This window comes from Eretmochelys imbricata, chromosome 10 (assembly GCF_965152235.1).
Source record: "Eretmochelys imbricata isolate rEreImb1 chromosome 10, rEreImb1.hap1, whole genome shotgun sequence".
Lineage (NCBI taxonomy): Eukaryota > Metazoa > Chordata > Testudines > Cheloniidae > Eretmochelys > Eretmochelys imbricata.
Window position 1 is genome coordinate 39,012,723 of NC_135581.1, and position 10,874 is coordinate 39,023,596.

Genomic DNA, 10,874 nt, shown 5'->3' on the forward strand with positions numbered 1-10,874 from the left:
CAGCCAGCCTTTAGATGTCATAGGGGTTTTCTGACCAGGAAGTGACAAAGTGGGGGGTTCTCTTGTTTTTTTCTTGTTTTTTTCAATGGTTTGCATGCAGAGGAGGTGGGACACAGTTTCCCTGGGTGTTACTGGTTTAACGAGATGATGGGAGAGGGAGTTTGTTGTTACAGAGGACCAGTGACGGAACTTGGGACCCCAGCCAATCGCCTGGAGAATGGATACCCCAACAACTGGTGACCGGGAGGCCAAGCTCGGGAGTCACAGCCGGTTCTTGCCAGTGGGAGGACAATAGGCTGCTGAGAGAGGACCCCGGTGACCTGACCAGCAGATTCCAGCCAGAGGGGTGCAAAGGACACCTGAGAGGAGAGGAGACCCAGGAGACCCTGTTTACCTGGATAGAAGACAATGGGCAGAGGCGGGACTTGGGAGAAGTGATATCAGATGCCCAGCTGGAAAGCACCGGGGGCGGGGAGACTCGGGACTGGAGAGAGAGAGCAGGCAGAGTCCACCTGGATGCAGGAGAGACTTAGATGTACTGTGCTGAGGGAGCCAGGCCTGAGAACCCTGAGATTTTCCTGTGCTGTGTTCAGATGCTCAATAAACCCACCTATTTTATGCTGGCTGAGAGTCGCTCGGGTCTAGAGAACAGGGTTGCATTATTTCCTTTGGGAGTGGAGGCTCCAGGGGTCCAGAGCAAGTGGACTTTCTGAGGGGGCCCACAGCGAGAGACAGGCATGCTAAGGCTCAGAGAGGTGCAGTTCCAGGAGACGGAGGGGCTTAACCCCCGAAAGAGAGTGGACCCCCCAAGAAGGGCTGTCACACTGAAGAGGGTTGCCCCCAGGGACTGTATGGGCCAAGAGTGGGCTCAAGCTGTGAGTCCGTGACACAGGGTCCCAGCAGGGGCCAGCCGTGGTCACTCAATTAGGGTGAACTGCACAGAACAGGACAGACAAACCCCAAAAAGCTGGAGATTTACCAAGCCAGCATAAAACAGTTTCTTTATTACCTTACTAGTTACTCAGAAGTCCAAACAACACAGTTCCCTTAAAGTGATTCAGCCTCAGGCCTCCATCCAGGTACCTAAGTCAAATATCATGATTTCTGAAAATCTTATTTCATCATTTAAAAGAAAAGGTTCTACCAATCTCAAAGGATCAGACACATTACCTCCCAGGTTAATGAATATTATAGATTTTACCCAAATACACACTACAGTCAAATTCTTAACTAAACTAAAATTTATTAAAAAACAAAAGAGAGAGAGTATGGTTAAAAGATCAATATACATACAGACATAAGTTCAATCCACTGATTCATAGCAGAGATGGTGAACTTTGTGGTTGCAAAGAGTTCCTTTAGAATTCAGTTCATAAGTTATGGTCCAAAGTCCAAATATCATATTCAGGGCATACCAACATAACTGGGACCTCAGCCTTGTGACTCAAACTTCCCCTTGCTGAAGCTTAAGCAGATCTGAGATGAACAGGATCAGGACCCAAGGGTCTTTTAAGTGTCCTAGCATCCATTTTATCACACAGTCCTGGTCAAACAATAGGCTTTTGATGTAACTTTTTGCTTTCTAAACACCACCAGTAATTAGTTACACAAATTAACACAGGGCAATTTATCCATTAGGCAGTCGATTACAAATTTCAAAGAGACATATAGACAATGACATTATTTTACCCAAGATTCATCCAAATGTTAATATTCCCTTTTGATCTCTGAATCAATAGTTATAGTCACAGACAGGAACTGTCTTTTTATGGGTAGCATCTAAGATACACACCATTTGTAAAAAGAAAAGGAGTACTTGTGGCACCTTAGAGACTAACAAATTTATTTGTGCATAAGCTTTTGTGAGCAACAGCTCACTTCATCGGATGCATTCAGTGGAAAATACAATGGGGAGATTTATGTACATAGAGAACATGAACCAATGGGTGTTATCATGCACACTGTAACCAGAGTGATCACTTAAGGTGAGCTATTACCAGCAGGAGAGCCGGGGGCAGGGAGGGGGGATTTTGTAGTGATAATCAAGGTGGGCCATTTCCAGCAGTTGACAAGAACGTCTGAGGAACAGTGGCGGGGGTTGGGGGGAGAATAAACAAGAGGAAATAGTTTTACTTTGTGTAATGACCCATCCACTCCCAGTCTCTTTTCAAGCCTAAGTTAATTGTATCCAGTTTGCAAATTAATTCCAATTCAGCAGTCTCTCGTTGGAGTCTGTTTTTGAACTTTTTTTGTTGAAGAATTGCAACTTTTAGGTCTGTAATCGAGTGACCAAAGAGATTGAAGTGTTCTCCAACTGGTTTTTGAATGTTATAATTCTTGACATCTGATTTGTGTCCATTTATTCTTTTACGTAGAGACTGTCCAGTTTGACCAATGTACATGGCAGAGGGGCATTGCTGGCACATGATGGCATATATCACATTGGTAGATGTGCAGATGAGTGAGCCTCTGATAGTGTGGCTGATGTGATTAGACCCTATGATGGTGTCCCCTGAATAGATATGTGGGCACAGTTGGCAACGGGCTTTGTTGCAAGGATAGGTTCCTGGGTTAGTGGTTCTGTTGTGTGGTGTGTGGTTGCTGGTGAGTATTTGCTTCAGATTGCGGGGCTGTCTGTAGGCAAGGACTGGCCTGTCTCCCAAGATTTGTGAGAGTGATGGGTCATCCTTCAGGATAGGTTGTAGATCCTTGATGATGCGCTGGAGAGGTTTTAGTTGGGGGCTGAAGGTGATGGCTAGTGGCGTTCTGTTATTTTCTTTGTTGGGCCTGTCCTGTAGTAGGTGACTTCTGCGTACTCTTCTGGCTCTGTCAGTCTGTTTCTTCACTTCAGCAGGTGGGTATTGTAGTTGTAAGAGTGCTTGATAGAGATCTTGTAGGTGTTTGTCTCTGTCTGAGGGGTTGGAGCAAATGCAGTTGTATCGTAGAGCTTGGCTGTAGACAATGGATCGTGTGGTGTGGTCTGGATGAAAGCTGGAGGCATGTAGGTAGGAATAGCTGTCAGTAGGTTTCCGGTATAGGGTGGTGTTTATGTGACCATCGCTTATTAGCACCATAGTGTCCAGGAAGTGGATCTCTTGTGTGGACTGGTCCAGGCTGAGGTTGATGGTGGGATGGAAATTGCTGAAATCATGGTGGAATTCCTCAAGGGCTTCTTTTCCATGGGTCCAGATGATGAAGATGTCATCAATGTAGCGCAAGTAGAGTAGTGGCATTAGGGGACAAGAGCTGAGGAAGCGTTGTTCTAAGTCAGCCTTAAAAATATTGGCATACTGTGGGGCCATGCAAATACCCATAGCAGTGCCGCTGATTTGAAGATATACATTGTCCTCAAATGTGAAATAGTTATGGGTGAGAACAAAGTCACAAAGTTCAGCCACCAGGTTTGCCGTGACATTATCGGGGATACTGTTCCTGACGGCTTGTAGTCCATCTTTATGTGGAATGTTGGTGTAGAGGACTTCTACATCCATAGTGGCCAGGATGATGTTTTCAGGAAGATCACGGATGGATTGTAGTTTCCTCAGGAAGTCAGTGGTGTCTCAAAGATAGCTGGGAGTGCTGGTAGCGTAGGGCCTGAGGAGGGATAGGTTTGCATTTCAAAATTCTAGCCCATTTAGCATTAATGGTCCTAATTATCATTTGCATACCATTCTAACATGACTTTAGAGGTGGGCTTTGGGTCATTCAGCCTGCAAGCTGTTTAACCCTTTCTAGCCATGCGTCACAGGTGGTGTCTAGTCTACTGCTTAGAATTGGAGATTAGGTGCCAGCAGTTCTGGATTTTCTATCTGGTTCTTCTACTGACTCACTCTATGACATCAGACAATTCATGTCACCTCAATTGCCCAACATGTAAAATGGGGCTAATACAGACTTACCTTGCCATGCAGGGCTTCATTCACTCCTGTTTGTAACGTGTTTTGAGATTAATGGATGAAAGGTGGGGCCCCTGCAAATCTGCAGTCCTAGATGAACTTCTTATGTGTTGTCATTGTGCTGCACAACAGCCACTTGGTGCTAGCAGTGGGACCAGAACTCAGATCATCCTTCTCCAAAGGCACCACCTGAATCACCTGAATTATTCCCTACCAGAGACATACATCTCTCTCTGGCCTCTATGGAAGACAGCAGAAGTGTCACTTCTATAGGATAAAACTTGGTTTCCAATTGTTAGTGAGATTCAGAGTCTTTCACCTCCTGGGTCTCAATTCAAAGCCATCTTTTGATTGTGAGTTGGGCCTGGTACAAAATGTTTTTGGCACTTTCTATTCAGTTCCCAATACACAGGGGCCCTGATTCTGGCCTCTGTTAGTGTAAAGGGGACAGAGCCTCCTTCTCAGAGGGGAATAGCCTCAGCTTAAGGGGGCTCCGTGGACAATTTAGAGTTGTCACAATGGCTTTATGCTGCTCATATTTGCAGTTCCCAGTGTAGGCATGTACTATGGAGAGGGGGATGGCTTGAGTCCAGCTGGTCTTGGCTGCTGGGCAGCCCCTAAGACCACTGTAGCCAGAGCTTAAACTAAAGCAGCCCTATGGCAACTTGCATCAGGAACCATGCAAGCCTTGGCAGACAATGGCTTAAAGCCACATACTCTCCCATTGGTGTGCTGAGCTGAGCAGAGGACTGGAGCATCTGACCCATGGTGTCCACATCCCAAACAGCACCTCCACACGTGGCACTAGCTGGCTCCTACTGTGGTAGTTTCTCAGCAGAGAGGTCACGGAACTAATGGGCCACAGAGAGCAAATTAGCCTGCCGTTTATAGTCAGGGCTGAGTCAGGGCTGCAGCATGTTGCCAACAGCGCAGGGACTGGGTACTACCGCTGCTAATGCTGTACCTTATCTGATGATTATTAGAGGGCTTCTGTTGGCCCCGTCCCTTTCACCAGCTCCATGCATTTGCTGACTATTGTATGGCACATGGAATACCGCAATACTGGCTTCTTGGCTGTGTGGCACCTGGCCCCATGGAGTTCTTAGGCAGTTCCACAAAGCAAATGATGATAATAACTATTAGCAGACACCAGGAGAGGGTGCCTCTGCCCCACTCTGGGAGGGGATGTCCCTGTCCCTCCTGCCCACAGAGGCCCCTCTGCCCCATCCTGGGAGTGGTATGTTGGAGGCTTGGGAATGATTTGGTTTTCTCTGTTTTACAAAGGTAAAGCAGCCTCTGTTTATTCCTTCCTTGTGTGAATGGCTGTGGGACAGTGGACTTGGCCTATCTGTGTGAGGGAGTTTGGAGCAGGTTATAGCCCCAGTTAAGAGAACTGATGGTCCAGGAAGTGAATTGTCAGGCTGAGGGGCTGACCAGAGAAGCAAGCGTTTGGTGCTAGCATGTGAGAATGTGGGGAGGCCAAAGCATTTGGGAATCATTACAAATCTCTCTTGCAGCTTTTTTAGCTCTGGGTCAAGGGGGTTGATGCAGCCAGAAGGAAAACTTGAAAGGGGCAGAGGAGGAGTGGGAGTGCTATCAGACAACAATGTTCTTCCACAGACACCCCTGCCCACCCTGCCCAGCAAGTCATGTCCAAGGGAAACAGCTACTTTGGGAGAAGGGTATGGGAAGGAGAGAGCAAAAACTAGGGGTATGAATTCATTTACAGAAAAGATTGGGAGAGGACAAAGGAAGGCTGGAAATCTGGGAGCATGGAAGTGTCAAGACATGATCTCTGTGCTTCGCTGGGAAAATTGGGTTTAACAGCCCAGCACAATGAGGCCTTGTGGTTTGTAATGTATGACAAGAATTAGGCCTGACAGCACCTCTGATGGGAGTCTCTCTAGCCTCTTGCCCACCCTTCCTCCACCAGAGCTATTTCAGCAATGTGAGCCTGGCTCTCTGCACTGCTAAGTTGCCATCATTAACCTAATTCCAAGCTGCCCCTTTATGCTGCTCACTTCCAGAGAATATGTTTTCCACAGCCAGGCAGCTAGACCTGTTAGAAGTGTGTATGGGGGGGAGGGGGGGGGAGATCAGAAATGTAGGGGGCAAGGTCCTTGTCCTGCTCCCTCATTTCACTTCTGTTGGGTTTAAGGCCTGGCCAATACCTTGTGTTAAAAAGGCAGAAATTTCAACGCAGATGCTCCTGCAGGAGGGGTAAGGGGACCTGATGATTAAGAGAATGGCAGCCCTATGCCATGGGGCGAAATATCTGGCCATATACTTCACTAGCCTCTCATACAGAACCATTCCTTTCAACAGAAAACAGATCTAAGGGGACAGCACTTAGCTGCCACTCTATGGCTGGAATCTCTGCCAGTGTAACCACTGGTTACGAGTCCCCCTCACTACCAGTTCCAGTCTTATAACCAAACTCTCCTATGGGTTGGTTCAATCTACAAGGGCCAAAGCAATCCATGTTATTACACAGGTGGTAAGGGCATTCCTGTGTTATAACACAGCTCCACAATGCAGCCTTCTGTATATAAAGGGTTAATAAATTATTGGTAGAGGTATAAGCATGTTACAGCATAGTATTGTGCTATTGATGGTTATAAGCACATCAAAAGAAGGTGTTACAGAGGGTAACAGGTCAGGTTATAAGTAACTTGGACTCCATAACAATCAACTATTTATTAAAATGTCTATTTACCCTTTATTAAAAGAACCTTAATATAAAGTGTGACTTCCAGTTTGTAATGTAGATATGACCAAAGCAATGTCCATAGAACATGCTAAGGCCTAAGGCTGTAGCATATTTCAGGAATAAGGTGAAAGTCCTACCTACACTATACAATGAAACCAACACAGCTGTCACTGGGATGCAGAGGAGGTCTGAATGCTGCACTATAGCTACTCCCTGACTCCTTTTCTGGTTCAGAGCAGACAGGTTCATTGGCATCAGGGTAGATTAAACCAAAGGACCAAGGCTACTGAGTTAAACAGAGATACACCAGGGCTGAATTTGGCACTGAGTTGCTCCAATCACACGATGCTTCTACCTCGGTGTTTCATGGGCTAAGCTTGTTAGCTGCTGTCCACCTGGAGAGCCCTGTGAAAGCCTCTCTCCAACTTGTTAAGCTCTTACAAAATCTCAGTTATTAGTTTTTGTTAACTTTCCCCAAACTCAATTTTGTTTCAAAACTAGTGAGATAGGAACACAGCCTGACCCAGCGTCCCCAGAAAAAAATCACGGACGCAAGAGTTGCTAGAAATACTCATTTTTTTTATATGGTGTTTCAAAACCACAGATGACAAATACAATTTTTTATTTCAAACCACAACAAGAAGAAATCTCATTGTTACAAACTACACAGAATCAGGGCTTCCTTCCTTACCTTGTAAATAGATGTTATATGTACAAACTCAATTACAAAGATTCTCACGGCCATTGACTACACCCTACAGAATGGCGACAGCTAATGTGCCAGGCAGTGTTTTACAGCTGTGGAGATGCACTTTATATTAAGATTTCAAATTAAAAAAACAAAACAAAACATGCTTTACACATAAAAGTTTAGTCTTTAAAAGAAACCCACAAATTTGGTATCATTATAACTTTTAGTGCACATATGGTGTCCCCATTCCATTGTCAAATATCACTCCTCTCCCAAATAAGCGTTTTTGGATAGGAAGTGGGGCAGAATCATGTGAACCGTCATTCATTGGCCGCAGGTCCCATCCACACTTCATATGAAACAATGGTGTTGTAACCTGTCTCATCTAACCCTTTACAACAGACATATCTCTGTGCTGCAGATTTTTTCACAGTGCAACCATGTTACAGATGTTTATGTGTTCACACCTACCCTAGGTTTGTAGCAGTGCATTGTGGGAATCATGGAATCATAGAATCATAGAATATCAGGGTTGGAAGGGACCTCAGGAGGTCATCTAGTCCAACCCCCTGCTCAAAAGCAGGACCCATCCCCAGTTAAATCATCCCAGCCAGGGCTTTGTCAAGCCTGACCTTAAAAACTTCTAAGGAAGGAGATTCCACCACCTCCCTAGGCAACGCATTCCAGTGTTTCACCACCCTCCTAGTGAAAAAGTTTTTCCTAATATCCAACCTAAACCTCCCCCACTGCAACTTGAGACCATTACTCCTTGTCCTGTCCTCTTCCACCACTGGGAATAGTCTAGAACCATCCTCTCTGGAACCACCTCTCAGGTAGTTGAAAGCAGCTATCAAATCCCCCCTCATTCTTCTCTTCCGCAAACTAAACAATCCCAGTTCCCTCAGCCTCTCCTCATAAGTCATGTGTTCCAGACCCTTAATTATTTTTGTTGCCCTTCGCTGGACTCTTTCTAATTTATCCACATCCTTCTTGTAGTGTGGGGCCCAAAACTGGACACAATATTCCAGATGAGGCCTCACCAATGTCGAACAGAGGGGGACGATCATGTCCCTCGATCTGCTCGCTATGCCCCTACTTATACATCCCAAAATGCCATTGGCCTTCTTGGCAACAAGGGCACACTGCTGACTCATATCCAGCTTCTCGTCCACTGTCACCCTAGGTCCTTTTCCGCAGAACTGCTGCCTAGCCATTCGGTCCCTAGTCTGTAGCGGTGCATTGGGTTCTTCTGTCCTAAGTGCAGGACCCTGCACTTATCCTTATTGAACCTCATCAGATTTCTTTTGGCCCAATCCTCCAATTTGTCTAGGTCCCTCTGTATCCTAATTCTGCCCTCCAGCGTATCTACCACTCCTCCCAGTTTAGTATCATCCGCAAATTTGCTGAGGGTGCAATCCACACCATCCTCCAGATCATTTATGAAGATATTGAACAAAACTGGGAAAATCTGGGCAGCTCTCATGACACCTCAACAGGGTCTAGAGTAGAGGACATGCTGCAGCAGGGGGACCAAAGCATGCTGGGCTGTTCACCTGCACAGCAAAAACATGTTACAAACTGGTTACAAGAAGCCAACCATGTTCCAGGCTAGATCTGAACTGAGCCAAAACTACCTAGTTAGCTGCCATGATTACTAACTGAGTGTTAACAGTGTCGTGTATGTAGACACAAGCCATGGTTAGGGTCAGCTGTGCCACTAATAAGTTACAAACTCAATTGGAAGTTGTAGTGTAGCCAAGGTCTAAAACTCCTGGGCTTTAGCAGCAGTTTCCACATGAAATTAGGAGTGTGCTGATAGTTAACTGGTGTGACTGACTTTGTCCCAAACTCCCCTCAGCCCTGTCCCTTTAACTCAAAATTTCTGTTCTACAGCTTCTGAGCGCCCCAAAGTGGATGTGTCAGCTTAAAACTGAAAACCCAGATCTCCTTCCCACACACCCCAATAACCGAACCAAGAGATTATTCTTCTCTGCAGTTGTCCAAGTTCCAACTGTTTGTAATGATCTAGAAGACAAGAGTCTTTTGAATCTCTTGATCCTTAGTCCTATCTCCTGTTCTCCAATGAGAAGCTTCTGCTTTCTTGCTCTCTCCTCCCAAGGTCTTTGCTTCTGCCTGAATGCTTCCATCAGCAGCTGTTGCCTGCCTACTTTCCACCACTGGTGGCTGAGGCACACTGATCTGTGATGGCATGGCAATCTCTGTTCCACATGTACAGATTCTCCGTAGGGACTCCTCACAATGTTGCAAATCCATCTCCTTCAATACACACATGGTTGACAATACTGTATATCTATATAGTGTGTTGAGATACCATCCGCTCAGAAATACACAAGCTGCAGAAAGACAAACCTGTGCTCTCCAGTCACATCTCTGCCATGCACTCAGGCTCTCACAGGTGCCATTAGTTTATGGGGTCTATTATACAGGAACCTTTTCTTCAAACTACAGTCTACCCAAATCTTCATTTAAAAATATTTCCCTTGTGAGAGTTCACTGCTGTACACACAAGAGTTATACTGGACTGTCTTCTGCACCACTTCAGGCTGAATTTCGCAAAGGTTCTTCCCACCCCACTTGTCCTGTCAAGGCCCGTAGATGATGATCACAGACCAGAGACAGCACAAAAGTGATGCTAAAATGGTGTCAGCTTCTTTAGTGCAGAGATGAAACCAGACTGGAACACCAGAACCAGAACCCTGGATCTGGATCTGAAGCAGAACTCGGGGGAAGTTTAGAGCCAATCTCAGCCTGGGCCCTGGGCTCTCTTTTAAAGTGTTCTAGAAGCTGCTTGGTGATTCTGCATTTTGGGTGTTGCTGAAGGCAAGGACAATGCCAGGTTTGAGGGATGGAGGTAAATGTGTGGAGAGAGGTGGCGCCAAAGTCTGTGCATGGGGCTTTGAGTGAGGGCTCCGCTGGCAGGAGCTTGAAGAGCAGCACTGAGCTTGTGTATACATTTACATAACGGTTTAATCAAAGTCTTAGGGCTGCTTATGTCTTTCCTTGCTGGCAGATATAAACTACTTCCCCAGCACCCAAAACCCATAGCAGGTAATCTTCCTCCTCCCCTGGCAGATACAGATTGATACCCACATTCTGCTCTGCTACTGTAGTGTAAAGCTGGGGCCCCTCCAGGGAACACTCCCCAAGTGTCAATGAGAGTAGACACAAGATACCTGTGAGGACTCTATGGGGCAACTTTTTGGCAGCCAAGTTCAGAGCCAGGGATAGGCAAACTTCTAGCTGTGATCCATTAATTTATGTCCTTTCAAGAGCCCATCCAGCGGATATCCCCAACCCTGCTCTGACTCTCCCCCATAACTCAGCTATCCCCCACTTTCCCATGCTGTGTACAAAGCAGTGTCTTCACATTTCTACCCAAACAAACACTAAATGGAATGTAAAAATGATAGCTGCCACTCCCTGGGTCTTCCTCCCATCCCTGGAGAGGTGAAGCTCTGGGGGAAGGAGAGGGAGCAGGGCTATTTCAGAACCAAACTTTATCAGAGCAACAAGGCCCCAATTCTACAAAGCACACAGATGCCTAAATACCTTTGAG